Here is a 21,435-nt window from a genome sequence, read left to right on the forward strand (position 1 = left end):
CATAGCATTAAAGCCATAACAGAACATGGAGTTTAGTTCGCTGAATTATTACTCATAGTAAAACCCTGAAATGACGTTCTGCCGAAGCGTTTGAAATGCACAAGCTTTTGATCCCTACGACTTCTTAGCACACTTTTTGTTTATGTGTTATCCTGAGAGATACTTCTAATGGTTAAACGTAGCCAGGATTGATGGGATTTGCAAAAATATGCCTCTTTTGCTTCTTATTTTCATCCGTAGGCAATTCCAAATAACTTCACAAAATGCGTTTGGCAAGTGTTTGCTTTGCAATACACCCTACAGCAGAATGTAAACTTGCATGTACAGACTAAGGTAGCTCAAATAGAAAATTTAAACCGTATACATTCAGGGGTCAGGAAGCAAGCAACGAAGATGATGAGAAGCCCCAAGTAACACTGTTTTTCTCAAAGACTTTGAAATTCGGTTATTCAGGGTTCCCACTGCAACGTTTCTCTTAAATTGATTTTCATTCATTTTTATGGAGCTGTAGTGGTATCGGTCCTAACCACACAATCCTCAAAGCTGAACTTGAGACAACTGAGGAGACAGGTATTTAGCATTTAACACGGAGAAAATGCCATCGGTATTGAACGCGGGAGCATTCATTCGAGAACCAATGGAATGGCATGGCTCAGCCTTGAAGATGTGGTCATTCTTGTGAAACATATCTCTTTCATTCAGCCTAAATATGTCCTCCACAAACACCAAACATATTTCGATAGTTACTATGCGACGAGGCAGTGTAGACAATGATGGGACTTCTACGTAAGATCTTATAGACTAGGTTTTTACATCGTGACAAATCTATAATTTCAGGATTAGGTCTTCTAACAGAGCAGTACTTATAACAAAATAGACCATAATTCTAAAGAACTATGCGACCTTCTGATGGATAAGATGTCAAAAATTGATGTGCCGTTCTGTTTTTCATGCTCTTCGAGAATCTAGTGACTGGAAGTGAGTTAATAGTGTGCACAGGAGCTTATATTGGTTGACTGTCTTCTTTAATATGATTAAGAGGTCGCTTTTATAACATCGGTGGTTGTCAAGCTAATGTACCATGTCATACATGGACTGTCATTTTGTTTCTCTAGTCGGCTTGAAAGTAGTCAACGGTGTCTGTAGTATCAATTGCTGAATGTGAGATATATATTTACTGAGTATCAAAGTAGAAAGTTGCTCATTTTTTCTGATGACATGAACGTGTTTGTTTCCTTTCTGGTTGTAGTATGTAGATGACAGTGCACATACTCGTATTATTCTTAACTATCAACATTTTCAGAAAATTTTATATGCTAACTTTACATCTCTCATCATTTCCACATACCTACTTGTGAGAAAACATCTTACATACTAGAGTCCCATTCAGTAGAGTGTGGAATTTCATGCAGTATTTGTGCTTTCGGTTTCGTACTATCCATAGTTCGAAATCCAATAAAGAAGACTTTGATCTCCTTTGAAAAACGTGATTGAATATGTCCAAATGACTAGCTTCATCGGTAAAAACATAAAAGTATAAATATAGACCCTAAAATTTCTGTATCTAAGAGATGTCATTGTGTTAATTTGGGAAATGAACAATAATAAACTATCGAAATGCCTCAAACGGTTCCAATGGTTGTGGACAGAATAGAAGAAGCTTTCGCCTAACGGGCTTCCGTGTCTAGTAGCAGGAGATCACCAATACCTTCAGTCAAGAACCTGGGCATATTAACGATAATAGAGGAAAACAGAAACTGGTGAATCATAATAAGACGTTATCCTTAGTCTTTAAGAATAGGTCAAGCTTTCTCTTAAAGGACTCCTGGGAAGTCTCTTGGACCAACTCAGTAGGTAGCGAATTCCAGCATTTGACAACTCTTAAGGAATAGAAGTTGTGTCTACAGTCTGTTCTGCTATGTTGGGTCCCCGGGTTCTGGCTGTTACCCCTTAGGTTAGTGTTGTGACTAAGCTTGAGTAGATGTTGAAGGGGATGATCAGAAGTGTTAAGGACACTGTAAGCCATAAGAAGGTCACCCTTAAGACTCCTGTACTGCAACGGGTAAAGGTTAAGTGATCGGAAGCGCTGTTCATACAGTCTGAATTTGAGTCCCCGAACTGATTTTGTGGCTCGCCGTTGGATACGCTCCAGCGTGTCCTTATCCTTTTTGAGAGAGGAAGGAAATACTATGTTTCCGTACTCTAAATGTGGACGAATAAAATTGTTAAAGATCATGTGGAAAGTTTTACCGTCAAACTGGCCAAAAATGCGCCTCAATGTTACCAGTGCAAGGTTTGCTTGAAATGCGTTTTTGTCACAGTTAGCGTACGATTTCAAGTCGTAAGGTACCAACACTCCTAAATCTTTTTCGACTTGGGATACTTCTAGAGAGGAGTTTCCTAAGTTGTAAGTGTAATCTGCAACATGTCTCAGACGGACTACTTTGCACTTTGAAGTGTTGAAGGTAAGATCGCTGTCGTCTGCCCAACTTTGAAGTCGAGTCACATCCTCCTAAAGTGCTAGTATATCCTCTTGGTTGCGTATCTCTCTTCCCAAAGTTTCACATCATCATCAAAATGCAATAAGTCAGACAAAACTTGTTGTGGAAGGTCGTTAATGTAAATCAAAAAGAGAAGAGGTCCTATTATTGAGCCCTGGGGGACCCCACTAGAATATTCCATAGCCTGAGAGATAGTGAAATTAGCCCTACAGACCGTTTTACTAAAGCGGTCAAGAGAGGAGCTTATTCAGTGAGATGACTTCTAACTTTCACACGTCATGAACTAATATCCTTGTTCTTAAAGGCAAACTATACTGTCTGGTTCTCTTTAAGTTCATTGCAGAGGTTCACTTGTGTGTTGTTATAATTTAATATATACGAGTACGTGCCAAAGTCTATTGACAACGTAATCGTTTGAATTCGTAACTCTACTAGTCTTCCTTTGCTACGTTAATACAAAGTGTAGTACATTTTTCCGTTCACTTAGTGGTCAAATTAGGTAGTTTAATCGGCAAGGGTTGAATAGCTTCTGACTTCAAAAATATAGATGTGCAATATTTTGTCGGGAATTATTCAGAATGTTCGTGTTGTTTTCCACTTAGTTATCTGAAAGATAGTTCTGTTGTATCTTGTGACTGACTTTCAGTACAGGCCTGCGGTACTCAGGTATATAGTGACAAAGGATGAAGGCAATGTAGTACGATCGGTTGTCTTTGAGACAAAGAACGGTTGTTTATACACTACGCATCAGTACAAGATGGCCAACACGGAAAGAAGACGAACTTTGAGGAGCTTGATGTTCGAGGTAAGACAAACAGCGCAAAACAAATTGGTACAACTGTCGCATCTATATAGTGAGAAAATATGACCTGTGAGCACGCGGAAATTCAGGTTTAGATTTGTGTATTAAGAACAGAAGACTTAAAACTTGTGTCCGTCCTTTTCTGGTAAGCTTCTGGGAGTTTCTGGTCTTCTATCAAGCGAGCCAATTGAAGATATGGACACTACTTATTTATATGACAGGTTCTAATAGTTGATGACTCGGTGTGAAAACTTGTGTGCTCAGAGTATTTTGTTTTATGTTGCCGCTATGTCTTCCCAGTTGTCCTGATCTGGTAGGAAAAAGCGAGAGGATGTATCAGGTCTACAATCATTCTTTAGTATTCTACACATCAAAATCAGTTCACTCCTCAATATGAAGTAGGACAGCATAAATAAGTCCAGCATATGAAGCCGCTCTTTCTACGGTAAACTCCAGAGTTCTGGATTTGCACGGGTATCTGCCATCTGTATGTTTCCCAGGATATTCGTGTCTCTATTGGGACAAGGGTTTGCAGCCTGAACACAGTTTTCAGCTCGGGATCTCACAAAAGTTGTGTGTACCGTAGTGAACACATTAACATCTAACTTTGTGAACGTCCTAGCCTTTCAGTATTCCGATAAGTACTGGTTTGCAGGACGAGAATTTGGAGTTTGTTCTTACTTTCTGTCAACTACCCACCACGTAATCCTTGACTCAATTTAGAAGAGATCTGGCAATTTTAAGATGTTCCAGCCTCAATATTAGTCTATTTTTCGGCAATTTGTCAAAAGCTTTGCTGAAGTCTACGTGGAAAACACCCACTGATTTCTCAATATCTATGGCCTCTGCTCATTATTCGCCAGCTGTAGGGAGGTTTGTTATGCTTTCCTGAAACCGACTTGTTTGCTGGTTATCAAGTTGTTAGTCTCCACGAATGTCATTATTGCCTTTTTAATTATTCTTCCCATCATTTCAACCATGATACTGATGAGCCTGACAGGTTTGCAGTTTGACTGAAGTTATCTTGATCCTGCTTTATGTATTTGAGTGACAACCGCAACCTTCTGGTGCATAGGTCACTCATATTGACGAAGCGACATATTTAATATCGGAGTCATTGGATTGGGCCAACTGCTTTTTATGTATTCGCGGGGCTGCCCAGATTGTACTTGCGCAATTATTTCGGATCGGCCTGTAGCATTCCATTGTATTTGTTGTGTCAAGACTGATGGCGACGTTCCAATGTTTTTTTCTGTTGTCTTAATAAACGTCGAATATCTTAGTCTATCTACGGACGTCCGTGTATAAATGGTTGAGTTGTATAATTGCATAACTGCTGGAAATTAGAACATATATTTTTTAATAATGCACATGAGTGCTGTCTCCAGTTTTCTGTCGAGACTGCAGATCTGGATGCTGGAGATGAGGTTCTCTGTTCAGACATATGAACAAAAAGTCATCAACATATGCGTGTACGAATGTCAGACCTCTAAAGACGTCCACGATAAATCTCTGGAAAGCTTGTGCAGCGCTTTTTAACCGAAAGGCATGGGCGAGAATTCTTAGAGTCCCAGAAGGGCGATGATAGATGTTTTAGGGATCTCGTTAACAGTCGTGGGAAATTGGTTATACGTTTCAGCTAAGTCGGTTTTTAGAAAAAATAGATGTACCTTTTAAGGTAGTTGTCAAATAGTCAATGTGAGGCAACGAATGGCCGAATGATTCTTAAGTCTATCACATGGTCGAACTCTTTTTTGACCAACCTCAGCGTTTTCGGAGCTAGTTGGCGCGCTTTCTAGAGTATAGGTGGTCCTGTAATTGTGATGTGATGCGTAACATTTCTGGTTACACAAGGTATTTTTAGTCACGTTTGGTATAATTCTGGGCACTTACCGAGTATCCTTTGATGGTATGGGTTGATTATGTGCTTAACAGTGACCGAGGACAACATACAACCGGAAAAAGCAGTTACACGAACAGATAATTTAGTATTTCCATCTATTAAACCCCGTTCGCGAGTTTCCATGAGTAGCTTGTGGTTCTGTAGAAGGTCTGTACCAGTGGTTTGCATCGAAATATCTGCAACAACGAAGATCCAGTGAATGGGTTTGCGTAAACCCACGTTGAAATAAAGATTTTGCTCACCATGTGTGGCGATGGGTTTCTCATTTGCCGCCTGTAGGTTGAAAACTGATTCGCGCAATCGGTCATCAGTGTTTGCAAGAGGAATGCTAACTTGGACCCCAGTGTCGACGAGATAGTGATCTCTCATCCTCAAGTCAGTGATGCATAGTAGATGTGCATTCTCGCCGGCTGCAGTTGCCAAGAACGCGTGCCGGCTGGGAAGTTTTTAGAAACGTTTTTCTTGTCGGTTGGTTAGAAGCTCAGATAATTGATTGGTTTTCTACGATTTCGAGAAATATATCCGTGGTGACTATGATAACAGCATCAATGAGGTCTATTTGTCCGTCCTGATTTAGAGACAGATCGTTTTCTTGCAAAACTACAGGGAATGTGGGAGCTTATACGGTCATGACGAATATTAAGTTAACAAGTTACAGTAAGATAGAGTTCCGTAGCGTCGTTTCGAGTCGTTTGAGGTTTTTTTGACCGTTCAGGAACCAGTAGGCCGACTAGATGTTGTGCTTGCTTAAATATCGTGGCTTGTTTTCACTTACACAAAGAAAAGTCCGAGTGCCTGGTCGCGTCTTTTAGATACCCAGGATATATATTTGGTAGGGATGGTCGTCGCCCAGATCCAGATAATATGCCGATCAAAAATATGTCCAGACCGACTAATGTTACAACGCTTCGCTCGTTTTTGGAGATGACTGAATAATTAGTATGTCCATACCTTGCATTTATGGATTGCGACACCCATTATACCAACTTATAATGGATAATGCAACATGTCACTGGACAAAGTAATGTTAAAATTCTTTCGATGGAATAAAACATCTTACCTTCTTTACTGTTGCTGACCCATTGAAATCTTAAGCTTGAGATAATTGTGGCCGCTGATGCTTCCAACTACGGAACTGAAGCTGTTATCCGTCATAGTTTTCCTGATCGTAAATAAAACCCAATCGCTCATGTATTCCGAACTCTTAACTCAGCCAAACAAAAGTATCGTCAAATTGAAAAAAGGACTGACTTTAGTTTTTGCGGTAAAGAAATTTCATGAAATGATTTATGGTCGTTGATTTACTCCTCTAAAGCATCACAAGCTGTTAATATCTATATCTGGATCGAAGTCGGGTATTCCTGCATATACAACACTGGAGTACTGCATTACTTGCTTATGATTTCTAAACCATATGTAAATCAACGAAAATGTTCGGACAAGCTGGTGCTTTATCTAGACTAATTGTGAATCAGAAGAAGGAAAGTGAAGATGCTATTTTTGCAACGGTATCGTTGGAGGAGGATATTCACTAAATACTGTAAGTCGCTATAAAAGTGACACTATTATCTGCTGAAGATATTAAATGCTGTACTCAAATGGACTACAAGCTGAAACAGGTTGTTAATTACCTTGGCCACGATTTTCCAGCTCAAATAGACAATAAAGACATTAAAAAGTATGCTCACTGGAGGGATCCCCTACCACACGTGAACGAGTGCCCGATAATTGGAGATCGGGTAGCTGTACCCACGAGCTCACATCGTAAGGTGATGTTAGAACTGCATACTGCACATTCAGGTGTAATGCGGATGAAAGCATTTATACGTAACCATATATACTGACCGCAATTGATTCTCAGATCGAAGAATATGTTGCGAGATATTCCGCATATGCAAAAGCCGCTAATACTCCTCGACAAACGGGAATACAGATTTGGGGGGGCGACAACAAAGCCGTGGTCAAGAGTGCACGTTGATTTTGCAGGTCCCATAAACGGGAAACAGAGCTTGGTAACTGTTGACACTTTCTCCAAGTGACCAGAATTTCATTACATGAAGTCTGTATCGACGAAAGCTATTGTGGAAAGATCGAGATATGTATTCAGCTGTTTCGATTGTCCCGATGTATTGGTATCAGATATTGGAACTAAATTCACCTCTGTGGAATTTTCAAAGTTTTGCTTCACCAATACTGTTAGACATATCAAGACCCCCCCTGTCACCCGCAGTCTAATGGGTTATTTGAGAGGCTTGCGGACACTCCTAACAAGTCACTACTTAAACTAAGGGAGGAGAAACAGGTGATGTCAGTCAAAGATTTTTACTAAATCATCGGGAAACGTCAAAACCGGAAACATTCAATCAAGAAATCCAGGTAGAGGCGACTTGTGGAGTGAAAATCAGAGTTTCAATAGAACAGACGAAACCAATATCTAGAATCAGCTTATGCAAGAATAATCGCATGAAACAACAATTCAGTGAGCGGTATAGTGAATTTTCCAGAGAGTTCAGTGTGCGGCAAACGTTAGCAGCAAGAGATTTCCATGAAGTGAAGCCAACCTAAAGATTGGAACGACAGTTCACGGAAAAAGAAAAGTCATTTATGAAATAAAAGTCAGAGAAAAGGTATGGATGAATCATGTAAGCCAACTATGGCCAACCAGACATGAGTCAGAGACTGGAGGTGATTATTATACGATTTACCATTCCTACGTTATCCACAGTTTAATGATTTCAGTCTCTTACACTCACAGTCACTTGTGGCTTGATCTTGCATGGTTGTTATTTTTTATTTTATGAGGTTATGTGGTCTGGTTCCCTTGTATATAAGATATGTATGCCTGAAATATATTATACATCCAGTGTAGGCTGAGAAGGCGTTCTGGACCAAATGGGAAAAGCTAAACGAAAGGGATCAATAAGGACCCAGAGTTGGAGCAAGGCTTCTAGTGTTGGTTGACATGCCTTTGTAGAATTATGGTGTACTTCGCTATTAGTACTGTTGTAATGATAGAAACTCTGCATGTAGCTCCTCCATGGGCTACTGCCGGTCGCAAGCCCAGATAAAGGAGGAGGGTTGGGCATGGGGTTAGCGACTCCATCCCATAGAAAACCAACTCGCTAAAAAACGCCAACCAGAAAAAATTATTCAAACCATTTAAACCCTACCCTGGGAGTTGAAAGAAGAATTATGACGACCCATGATGAAAGCCGAGTTCCTTCAGAAGCCATGAGGCCGATGTACCTTCTAACAACCAAGGCAACTATTTTTATGGGTACATGGAACGTCCGGACAATGTGGGAGACCGGATAAGTCTTCCAAATTGCTGCAGAAATGAGGAAATACAACCTCGGAATGCTTGGGATCAGTGAAACAAATTGGACGCAGGTTGGACAATAATGACTAGTTTCAGATGAGCTTCCGTTATACTCCGGTAATGGAGAAGAAAATGCTACACATACACAAGGAGTTTGATTGATGCTGTCCAAACAAGCACAAAATGCACCTGTAGGATGGAAATCTCATGGACCGAGGATAATCAAAACCGCCTTCAGAACAAAGAAAGAGGACATTACAAACAACGTCATCCAGTGATATGCGCCTACCGACGACTACGACGAAGACGTTAAAGACCAATTCTACGATAGGTTGCAGTCGATCGTTGACAAGTGCTCAACAAAGGACCTGACCATTCTGATGGGAGATTTAAATGCCAAGGTTAGAATGGACAACACCGGATACGAAGACATCATGGGACGACATGTACTGGGAGAAAGGAACGAAAACGGTGAGAGATTCGTAAACATATGTGCCTTCAATAAACTGGTCATAGACGGCACTATATTCCCACACAAATGCATTCACAAAACCACATAAACTTCACCGGATCACACCACGCAGAACCAAATCGACCATATCTGCATCAACAAAAGTTCAGGAGGACGATGGAGGATGTGGGAACCAGGAGAAGAGCTGATATAGCATCAGATCATCACTTGCTGGTTGCCAAGATGAAATTGAAACTTAAGAAACACTGCACAACGGGGCGGACAACGTCACAAAAGTTTAATACGGTTTTGTTTCGGGATACTGATAAACTCAAGAAATCCAAGATAGCCCTCAACAACGGGTTCCGGGCCTTTCACGATCTACTCAATGAAGAGGGAACTACCATGGAGAACAAATGGAAAGGGATCAAGGAGACAATCACATCAACATGTCAGGAGGCTCTCGGCCACAAGAAACACCACCACCAGGAATGGATCACTGTTGGTACACTGGATAAAATTGAAGAAAGGAGGAACAAGAAGGCGACAATCAATACCAGCCGAACGAGAGCAGAAAAAGTCAAGGCACAAGCTGGATACACAGAGGCAAACAAGCAAGTGAAGAGGAGCATCAGAACCGACAAAAGTTAATATGTGGAGGATTTAGCAATGACAGCGGAAAAGACTGCGAGAGAAGGAAACATGAGACAACTGTATGATACAACCAAGAAACTTGCTGGAAATTACCGTCAACCAGAAAGACCAGTGAAAAGCAAGGAAGGCAAGGCAATCACCAACATTGAAGAACAACAGAACAGGTGGGTAGAACACTTCAAATAACTCTTGAATCTACCAGCTCCACTGAACCCACCCGACATAGAAGTAGTACTCACGGACCTCCCAATCGATGTTGGCACACCAACAATTGAAGAGATCAGCACGACCGCCAGATAAATCAAGAGCGGCAAAGCAGCGGGACCAGACAACATTCCAGTAGACACACTGAAAGCAGATGTAGCAGCAACTGCAAAGATACTCTACATTCTCTTCAGTCAGATTTGGGATGAAGAACAAGTACCAATAGACTGGAAAGAAGGACTTCTGATCAAAATACCGAAGAAAGATGGTCTCAGTCAGTGTGAGAATTACAGGGCCATCAATCTCCTCTCAATACCAGGAAAAGTCTTCAACAGGATATTGTTAAACAAAATGAAGGACTCCGTAGATGCCCAACTTTAAGACCAACAGGCTGGATTCCGTAAGAATCGATCGTGTACAGACCAAATCGCAACTCTACGGATCATTGTGGAACAATCAATTGAATGGAATTCGTCGCTCTACATCAACTTCATTGACTACGAGAAAGTATTTGATAGTGTGGACAGGACAACACTATGGAGGCTTCTTCGACACTACGGCATACCTACCTGAGAAGATAGTGAATATTATACGGAATTCCTATGATGGACTAAACTGCCAAATCGTCCACGGAGGACAACTCACCGACCCACTAGGGGTAAATACCGGTGTTAGGCAAGGTTGCTTAATTCCACCCTTTCTCTTTCTCCTGGTGATCGACTGGATCATGAAGACGTCAACATCTGGAAGGAAGCATGGGATACAATGAACAGCCAGGATGCAGCTGGACGATTTAGACTTCGCAGATGATCTGGCTCTTCTATCACACACGCAACAACAAATGCAGGAGAAGACGACCAGTGTAGCAGTAGCCTAAGCAGCAGTAGGTCTCAATATAAACAAACGGAAAAGCAAGACTCTCCGATAAAATACAGCATGCACCAATCAAATCACACTTGACGGAGAAGCTTCGGAGGATGTGGAAAGTTTTACATATCTGGGTAGCATCATTGATGAACACGGTGGATCTGATGCAGATATGAAGGTGAGGATTGGCAAAGGAAGAGCAGCATATCTACAATTAGAGAACAAAGGGAAGAAACAAAGGGAAAAGCAAGACTCTCCGATACAATACAACATGCACCAATCGAATTACACTTGACAGAGAAGCTTTAGAGGATTTAGAAACCTTTACATATCTGAGCAGCACAATCGATGAACACGGTGGATCTAATGCAGATATGAAGGCGCGGATCGGCAAAACAAGAGCAGCATATTTATAATTGAAGAACATCTAGAACTAAAAACAACTGCCAACTAACAACAAAGTCAGAATTTTCAATACAAATGTCAAGACAATTCTACTGTATGGGGCAGGGACGTGGCGAACTACGAAAGCCATCATGCAGAAGATACAGGTGTTTATTAACAGTTGTCTACGCAAGATACTTCGGATCCGTTCACCAGACACTATCAGTAACAACCTACTGTGGGAGAGAACAAACCAGATTCCAGCGGAGGAAGAAACGCTGGAATTGGATAGGACACACATTGAGGAAATCACCCGACTGTGTCACAAGACAAGCCCTCGCTTGGAATCCTGAAGTTAAAAGGAGAAGAGGAATACGAAATAACACATTACGCCGATAGATGGAGATATACATGAGAATAATGAACAACATCTGGATAGAACTAGAAAGGAAGGCCCAGGATAGAGCGGGTTGGAGAATGCTGGTCAGCGGCCTATGCTCCAATGGGAATAACATGCGCAAGTAAGTAATGATAGACCTGATACTAGTATTGTAGATTTGTCATAATGTAAGTGCCTTATCAATAAGATCTTTGTGGATGTCGCATCATTGTCTACATTGACTCATCGTGTCGTAAGAATCCCTAATGTGTCGGAGAACACATAAGGCTGAAAATACAACAATATATTTAATATGAGTAAGATAGATGCTTCATAAGAATTACTACGCCTACGAGGCCGAGCCATGCCATTCGAGGAAATGAATTACAGTTCTCGCGTTTTCCTTTGTTAACCTTCTCTTTATGTTAACTATTGAATATAAATCTTTTCAGTAATTACATGCCGAGCTTCAAAAGTCTTATGGTTAAGGTCCGATGCCACTACACCTTTGTTTTCGTGGAAGAATAGGGTCATATAAGTTGGTATTCGGAATGGTGGTTGTGTCACGTGATAATTGACAGGCTGAAAAGTCATGAAAGCCTCTTCAATGCATTCCACGTCATGTTTAGTGAAAATCCCTTGCCAAGTGAAATGTGAGTCAGTGAGTCTTGTTGAAAATATATTTCAAGTTATTCACTCATGACCATATGCATGGTTGACTACTTGAGAGGCGAGAATTAAGAGTTTAGTTTTAATGTTCACCTAGCTGTGTCATCACTGATAGTCATTTTCCCATTAACAGCGACTACCTGAAGCTCGCCAACACGCAATTGCACAGCCTGATAGGGCCCTCGTCATGAAGTGGTCTGTTTGTAGCTTTTAAATCAAATTACCTGCCGTCTCAGTGAATTCTATTGTTAGTCGACAAGCATTTAATTTGGGAATTTTTGAAAGATACAATTTTCAGAAAAAAGTATGTGAAACATCTCAGTAAAATGGAATGTAACTGATCGTTAGCGAGAAATTTGTTAGGGTGGATGTTATAGTCACATACTTGTCACTGATCGGTCACTGAGTAGTAACGTATATGTTGGTCTGCTGAAGTTGATGGTGATCGATACCACAGCTTAACTTACATGATGTTTCGCCGATGTCATAACACTGATAGTTATCTAACCCCATGCACCTTGATGTACTGATCAGTCTATTTTCTTCTACAAAACATTTAGAGAACAGATAGAATCTGACTAGAATGGGTGTATAATTGAAGTAAAGAGGAGAATAGAGTAGAGCTACTAGTGTTTGGGCCAAACCATGTAATTGGAATATATATTCGCTTTATATGCCCCTGGCTTGGCTAAGTGGGTCACTCATTTTTCAATAATTCACCTTTTAAGTTAGAAAAGGTTCAGGTTGACGGATGATTTGACAGGTTTTCAGGGATATTTTACTAACCAAGCAGTTGCAGAATTCATCTTTTTTATTCCTACGTTTGACAGATTCCTACAGACAACATAGTAATATTTCTACCAGCCTTATTGACAGGACTTTACATCCACTTTATCTTAATGTTAGGTCATTGGAAATCATCAGAAGGGCTTTTTACCTCCATGTACTTGACATGTATTCACAATTTCGACTTTGAGAGTGGTTGGTACTTAGAACTGGCATCGCTATGGGGTAGAATAAACAACCTACATAAATATTAACCAATGAATACACAGACATTCGTTGAGAATTTGATGTTTTAGATCCTGGGTTATTTTAGTATGTTTTCCTTTCTTTTTTATTTATTTTCATATGTGAAGTAACTGATTAATCAATACGCCATACGGAAAAAATCCACTGAAAGCCATCTAAGTAACGTGAAAAACTTTGTGGAAACATCTAGGTACACTTTCTTCTTAGTTTAGAGGGGAGGGGTCTTCGGAACGTAATAATTCGGTAATCCCAAATTCAGCACTGACCTTGTGTGAATTAAACTGAATTTAAATATTTAAATCCTACTTAATTATAGAAATTTTAACAACTCTTTTATTTTTAATACCAGTTTCATTGTTATTTAATCTCTGCTGTTTGTTTTAAATCACCAGAGACAAAATATATGTCCTAGCATCGATTGGAGCGGGATAACTTGGTAGGTGGTTAGGTCATAAATTTGAGTCTCTTTTCTTCCTTGGGTAGAATAATTGGCCTTCAATAATTATAGTCAGGATTTGCATCTCCCCCCCACGGTTTTCAGTATTAAGTATGTCTTAATCGTGAATTTTGATACCATCAACGCTCAAAAAGGCCTATATACCCATGATTTTGCTAGAAGTCTGCGTACTCAACGTTTGTGAGCAGGGTTATTTGTTTCAAACCTAGCAGCCATAAATTTTTTCTCTAATAAGCTGGAAGTTTTGTGTGATTTTCGTTAGACCTCTAAGACTAGCAGTGTACAGGTATTAATCTAAGAGGTCGTTGAATTGTGGACCATAAAGAAGACAGGTATGATATTTAAAGGTAAATTCTTTGGTCAATTTTTTACCCTTAGTTATGTTCCTTTTTCGTTCGGCAAATACATGGTGAAGTCATATGACTTACTAATGGAGTGATATCACTGTTTTGCTTCAGGCTTTAGGGGAGGTAGCTTAAATTTAATCTTCAGAAAAGTTCTTCAGTGAAACCTGACATAAAAAGGTTCTTCGTTGCTCCTTTTTGTACATGCGGATATATACTAAGTTAGTAGTGTATCAGTTAATCCCGTTCTCTATATTTCAGTTACCTGTACTTATGTTAGTAACAGATATGATCTGGGGCACCTATATAATACACAATGATATTGATGTCCTGACTGGTACACTTATTTAAAATGCTTCCACGGGAAGGCTGTGCATAGTGAACTTCTGGTTGATTGTCCCCGTGCGTTCAGTTTCTATACTTATGTATACTGCAACATAATACGGAGAAATAATTTCCAATATTGTTCTCCACTATCCAAACTCGAGCATAATTATGTACTCTAACCAGGTTTTAAATGGCTTTTCGACTTAGATTGGTTTGTGATTTCAATAAAGCGTGAACCAGTAGCAATATTGCATATCGGAATCTAACCAAATTCCTTGACTGGTTTTTGATTCATCTATAGTATGTACAAAATACTCGGCAATTTATTTTGTACCAGAATGTAATTTAAGTGGTTAACATTATCAGTTTGTGCTTTTATGATATCGAAATTACATACAGGAGTTAGATTCAAAACTGTCATTCATTAATGAGCATTAGCGAAAGGTAACATTTTTACTGCTAACTCATAGTTACAAAGTAGCTTCAAACTTCAAAAACTGTCCTGGCATAAAACGTTTATGATTTTCTCATAAATTCTTGTCTCCTATCAACCTGTAGAATTTTAATCAACTCATCTAAAGACTAGTATAATGATGAGTTATCATCTGTGAGCTTATGCATGTAGTCTTGGTGATTGAAGAATTCAAAGTTTAACTAATAGCTTGTGGTTTCGGACCATATCCCACTAACTTTGGCTGTGGAAGCCAGGTAGCACCACTTGCTCTCACCCATACATTCACCTCAAAGAATGTCTATGGTTGTTTTTAAGGATGAGGCAGGTATTTTTTTAGGCTAATTTGTAGACGACCTTTAAGTCGTACTAGAGCGACCTTGAGAAAATCCAATCACTTACTAGGATCTGAAGAAAGTTATAAATTAGCATTAGGATTTACAGTCGGGAGTTGAAGTTAAAAAGTTGAGTTAGACTTTTCATCGCAAACTAACTCTAGTTACCACGCCGAAATGCTAAATACTCAAATGAATCAATACATTTTGCTCAAAAGTTCATGGGTCGCTATTTTAGAATATGTTTTTTCGTCTATAATTTGTAATCCCATCTGTATTCTTAAACCATATCATATTCATAGATTGCAAAAATTTCATCCTTAGTCATCGTACAGTACGCTCTTCAAATCTCTAAATATGATCTCAATAAGCTATGTAAAGATTATTGTTTATAGGCGTGGTACCACTCTAGTAGCTCTTCACAGATTTTCGAAAACATGAGGGAAACGAAATTCCAGAAATAGGCCGGTCTTTGTCTTTAATCCATCGTCAGTTGTTTTGGTTCTATCAAATGAAACTCAGGGTAGTAGTCACCTTCCTTTGACTTGATTGTTTAAGATTCACCCAATAAAGTTGTATTTTAAACTTGTTTATCTAAAGGCAGAATCCGTGAATTTCATTATCGCTTAAAAGCGTTTTATATGAATACACAATACAAAGTAAGAAAATCCAACCATCTATTATTTCCAGTCATTATGAATCGGGGGTTTAGTTGTTAAAAAAGTCGACTCAGCCACTAGATTTATTTATTATTTATTATTTATTTAAACACATAAATATTGGTACAAGGAAGCACCAGATACATATGCGCCATACAAATCTCATTCGATTTGCTTGAGGGCCGTGATACTACCCAGGTGCCCAAACTGAAGCAGGTGGTTTTCTTAGGAGACCACACCCGGAGCCTTTGACCGAAAGATCTGATCCACAAGGCAGTGGAGCATCGTGAGGAGATGCATTCCCATGGTAGCCGGTGATCAACGACTGATTCGTACGCCATTTGTTCCCTCAGGATACTGGAGCCCATGTGCACCATTGGTTTGGAGTCAGGGTTTTCCAACTCCCCTAGGTGGACTCGCCTTGTCCACCAACCCGGTTAAAGCGCCGGACATTCGCTTTTCGTCCTCTCAATTTCGTGAACAACAGTAATGCCACGAGAAGGCAGTGAGTAGGACTTCCCTGACAGAAGCTATATATTCGCTGGCCATATGAGAGCATTTCGAGAAGGAGAGCAGACTCTTCCCACTCTCGGCCGTACCAGGGCATTTGGGGAGCCACTAGACCACAGGTCCACGTTCCTCTCCATCTACTTCTGTTTAGACAGCCGGGTAGTCACTCTGTCTAAACGTAAAACCTGTACGTATGTACATCGGCTGAACTTGCCGTACCCCATTAGGACGGAGATGACGTGGTCAGACCAAATTCCAGTGTAGCAGAGGTAGTAACCGAGCCGGAGGTAATTGAAAGATTAGCTATCGAAGACGCGCCACAAGTGACGCAAGTTGGCAAAAGCCAATCGAAACTTCTGAATCCGTGCCGAGATTTCTTCAGATACCAGACTATCAGTACTGACGAGGTCCCCAAATTAAGCGAGGCGATCGATGCGTCCAAATTCTTCACTCCCTATCACTAATTTAAGTGGTGACGCGAGCCAATCCTGAAGTAACATGCTACATTTGGAAGGAATGGATCGCACCCCATACACGCTCGAAGGTGGTCAGAAGACGCCATTTTTTTCAGCGTCTTCACCAAACATAACTACATCATCTGCGTATTCTAAGTCAACATTAAATCTAGTGGAAGATCAATCCTTGGAAAGTCAGACGATGAAAGTGTTGTGTCTAAAAATATATCTATAACAAATTTAAATAAAAAGGGAGAAAGCGAACAGCCCTGGCGAACACCACTTAAAGTAACCATTTCCGACGACAGTTCTCTATAAGCTCTGACTCAACCAATACTGTTTGGGTAGAGAACCTGTACAAGGTTAATGTACCTTGGTACATCTTTCAATGACATACTGCCATAGAACCTCACGACCGACGAAGTCAAACTGCCTTAAGGTTGAGGAATATAATAATAGTTGGACATCAAAAGGTATGTTTATGTTCCAGGATTTGCCGAAGGGAGACTATTTGGTCTGTACATCCATGTCCAGGTCTGAAACAAGCCTGATTTTCTAAGATTTGCTCTTCACGAGCTCCATTTAGACGTCGGGTTATTACTGAAGCAAATATTTTAGACACTTAGTTAAACTGATTCTCCTGTGGTTATCACTAGAGGATTTTTGTCCTTTCCTATAAACTGGGACGACCAGCGATCGAGATCAGTCAGATGAGATTACGTCCAATTTTCAGATTCTAGCTAAGATTTCAGTTATTCTTGCTTCCAGAACTGAACCTCCATCCTTAAAAATCTCAGGAGTTAGTCCATCAGGCCCTACTGCTCTCCCTCGCTTTGGACAACTTATAGCCTTCTCAATGTCACTAAGAGGTCTTACATCAGTTTGCCATTCAGGTTGCTTTGAGATAGTGTGTGACTGCAGTGGGCTTGAAGGCCACTTGAACTGTTCCCTAAAATGTTCTGCCCATTAGTTCCATCTCCTGATTTGAGAGTGAATAGTAGTCCCGTGTTTTTCCCAGATAGTATCATTAGCGGCCGGATTTTTAATACCCGTTTTTTTTAAGTCTGAGCAGTTGTTTACTGTTAGTTATCTCTGCTACCTTTTCCATCTCTTCTGCTTTCACTGCCTACCACTGATCAAAGTCATTATATAGGCTTCTCATCAGCCAGCATCTAAGCTGCCTAAGCTCCTCATCGTATTCGGAGCTAGACGAGATGAGCTCCCGAGTGTCCGTCAGTTCTGTAGACGCCACTGAGATCCATTGATATTTCTTTGCCTTTTAGTTTAAGTACCTAGTGGATATCACTGCTGTTTCTACAGATTTTTTGATATCATACCTAGCTGGCTCGGGGTGGATGTCATTTTCACGGTTAACTAGCTCCCTCTGTAGTTCCTGAAATATATTCTAACTTTTTCATCATTAAGTTGAACTCTAAGAAGTTTTCACGCTGTGGCTTTTCTACGTTCAGTAAGACGCAAACAGATACGTACTCGAATTAGGGCATGATCTGAGTCTAAAAGTGTGCTCCCGAGTGAGCAATAGTCTTCAGTCGAGCCCCTTCAACGAGTAATGGCAGTGTGATCTATTCGAATCCATCAATGAGTCGATTGTGGAGGTCGCCATGTCAAATAATATTTCTTATGTTTAAAGTTGGTGTTTGCCAGAAATAGACGGTTATCTGAGCATAGTTGCAACAGATGATCTCTATTATCTGTTCTCTGAGCATCAACAATGTAAGATCCACCCAAATGCCTTTCAGCTTTGTTTAGTTTGCCTACTTAAATATCAAAATCGTCTGGCACTACTACTAAGTCACAGCGTTCAGCCTTTCGAGGAAGTTTGGATAGCTTCCTATAAAATTCATCCTCAACTTTGCCCGAGCTGAAATCAGTGGGAACGTAGGCAGAGACAACGAAAGGGCGACGGCTTGTGTCTTTATCTTTTCGAGTTCTCACTGTCTCGTTTAGTTGAACAACGCACAGGCGACTGTCTATTGGAATTCAGTCTAACAGCCTGTTTTGCTTTTGAACTTAATACTGTACCTACATCAGCGAGTTCACAGCAATAAGCACTGGGATCTCCAGATACTGAAAGGGTTAATTGTGCCGGTTTTTATATTGTCAAGGCGAGGTCAAATGAATGACCGCACTTAGATTCTGTATGGGCGTTTCGGAGACGCATCACACATTGACGGTGTGAGATTCTGGAGTCTTAGCTAAAAAATTCAGTTTTTCTATCGGACACAATGTTTGAACATTCAAAGCTCCAGCATGTCGTTTAGAGCGTGGTTTCAGGGGACGAGAAATAACATTTTATGAACTCAAATCATTAGCATTGTTGGCCTGTGGTGATAAAAACATAAGAAAATGGTTAATCGTAGGGATGGAAGACTTACTGAGAGGTGAGGAAAGGATTCAATCGTCAACAAGACGATCTCTAGTGCTGAAAGAGATGTGAGAGTGGTTGTCACTTCCCGGCTGCCCACACCATAGACGGATATTTTTTCTTGAGGGACCTGAAAAGGAAGCTGAATTAGTAGTAGTCTTAACAACCTGGAAAGGTGACTACAGAGCCCAAAGGACAACCACTTGTGGTTAATCGTTCATAGCCTTTTTATGGTAAGTTTTTGACCAGTTAACTCATCACTTCAAAAGGCCTTACCTCCGTAGATGGAAATCCATGGGGTAGGGTGTGATATTTTTGGGGTCGACCTTTTCTAATCCCTTCCTTCTGTTGTAAGTAAAACAGCATCGTTGCCTTCCTCATTGGTGGTGTTTTTGGATGCCTGTTGCTAAAAGACCACTCTATTTTGAATATTATTATGTGGTGGTGCACATATTTCATTTGAAAAACTATCAACCTCCATAGGTATGGAGTATCAGGTAGCGTTTCTAGTTCTTTGGGAATCGGTTGAAACCATCGGAAATAGTCGGATGGCTCTCTTACATGTATAGTTATGAGCTCCTAAGGCAGCATAGTGGCTCAAATCCCAAGTTTGAATTGGCCTTAAGTTTAAACCCTGTTTCTCTTAATTCGCTTACTACCACTAATTTCGCTGAAAGCCGAGCACATAAGTGTATTTGTTTATCAAGGTTCATTAAACTTCAATATCAAACCCACATTGCACTTCTTAAATCATAACGTGGAGCCTGACATGTAGATCGGTCCAAGTCACGATACCACAACAAAATTAAATTATCAAGGCAACTCATGGAGTAGTAGAAGTAGTAAGTGTTAGTCTTGGTGGAAAAGAGAAACGAAAATGCATCAAGAGACCTCGTGGTCGAGGCCCTAAAAAAATACGAAGTGTGAATGCACCCGTTTTACTGTCTCCCTTAGCTTTCTCCCAATCCATTCCTATACCATGCGACATCTCCCGTTTAGGTAGGCGCAAGTTTTGGCGTACGTAATGTATGTCCCAACCACCTATTAATGAAGGTTTACTTCCTCATCAGCTAAATTTCTAGCTTTACCTAGGACTTTATCCTTAACTTCAGCACTGCTAATTCAGTGGTCTTTACATACACAAACAGTGATTCAAAGACACTTGTATTCAAGTACTAGTAAACTAACCGTCTAAAACAAAGGGAAGAGTTACAAATACCTATTTTGAATAGGTTTCTCACTGTCTTATTGGGAAACGTCACAGTTTCATTCGTCTTAGGTTAGTGACTAAAGTTGATGTGAGATTTGAGTGATACGTCTTCACTTCTCGGACTTGTGCTACTCCTAGCGCCTAAAGAATATACACGAGCCCAAATCCTACTGGAAGCATCGATTCCATCAGGATTGTAGACACTCCTCACTTTCAAGTGTTAACAGTCACTCATAATCACTATTAGACCTGGCACAAATATACATCACACCAACACAGTGAGATAAAAGGGATATGATGAATATCATAGTAGTTGAGGTAATAGTATGATTGGTAGTTTAAAAGGTTTAAAAATAAAGGAATTCTCGGAAAAGAAGGAATAAATTCTCTGAATAAAAAGTATGAGGTAGTGTTGAAACTTGGAATAGAGGAGGGAAAAAAATGAATAAATCTGTAGCACATCCTTACCAACCGATTTTTCGTCTTTCTTTGGTACCCTACTACTTTCAGCATTTATCACTTAGTTGTCCCCACATGCTACCAATGCTTCGAAGATATCAATCATTTTTTCAACCACAACTTAAAATAGAGCCGAATACTAAGTAGTATACACGCTCCCTAATTGGCAGACAAACATTTTGTTTTGGAGAAAATCCCTCGCAAAGTTCATGCAATTTTCCAGCACATTTTAAAGTGAAAATTCTAAGAAATCTCCCAGTCGACGCAATCAAATCCTATCTTAACGTCGAAGGATACAACTATGGTGTGTCTGTGTTTCAGAATTCGACGAAGGTTGAATATTTGACTGGTACATCCACATCTAGGTCTGAAATTAGTTCGGTTCCCCTAAGTTTACTATCCACAAACTATCTAAATTTCAGATGATTATTGAGGTTAATACTTTAAATATTATATTGATGAGACTGATTCCTCCCTGGTTATCTCAAGAGGGCTTTATTCCTTTTAAAAACTGAAACAACCAGCGATTGAGGTCAGTCAGATTAGGTTACGTTTAGCTTCCAAACTCTAGAAAATATCCCGGTCATCCTGACCACCAAGTTTGGACCACAATTCTTAGAGACCCCCTAAGTTATTTCATCAGATCCTGTTATTCTATCTCTTCCGTCAGGCTAAAT

The sequence above is a fragment of the Schistosoma mansoni genome, chromosome W (genome assembly GCF_000237925.1).
Source record: "Schistosoma mansoni strain Puerto Rico chromosome W, complete genome".
Classification (NCBI taxonomy): domain Eukaryota; kingdom Metazoa; phylum Platyhelminthes; class Trematoda; order Strigeidida; family Schistosomatidae; genus Schistosoma; species Schistosoma mansoni.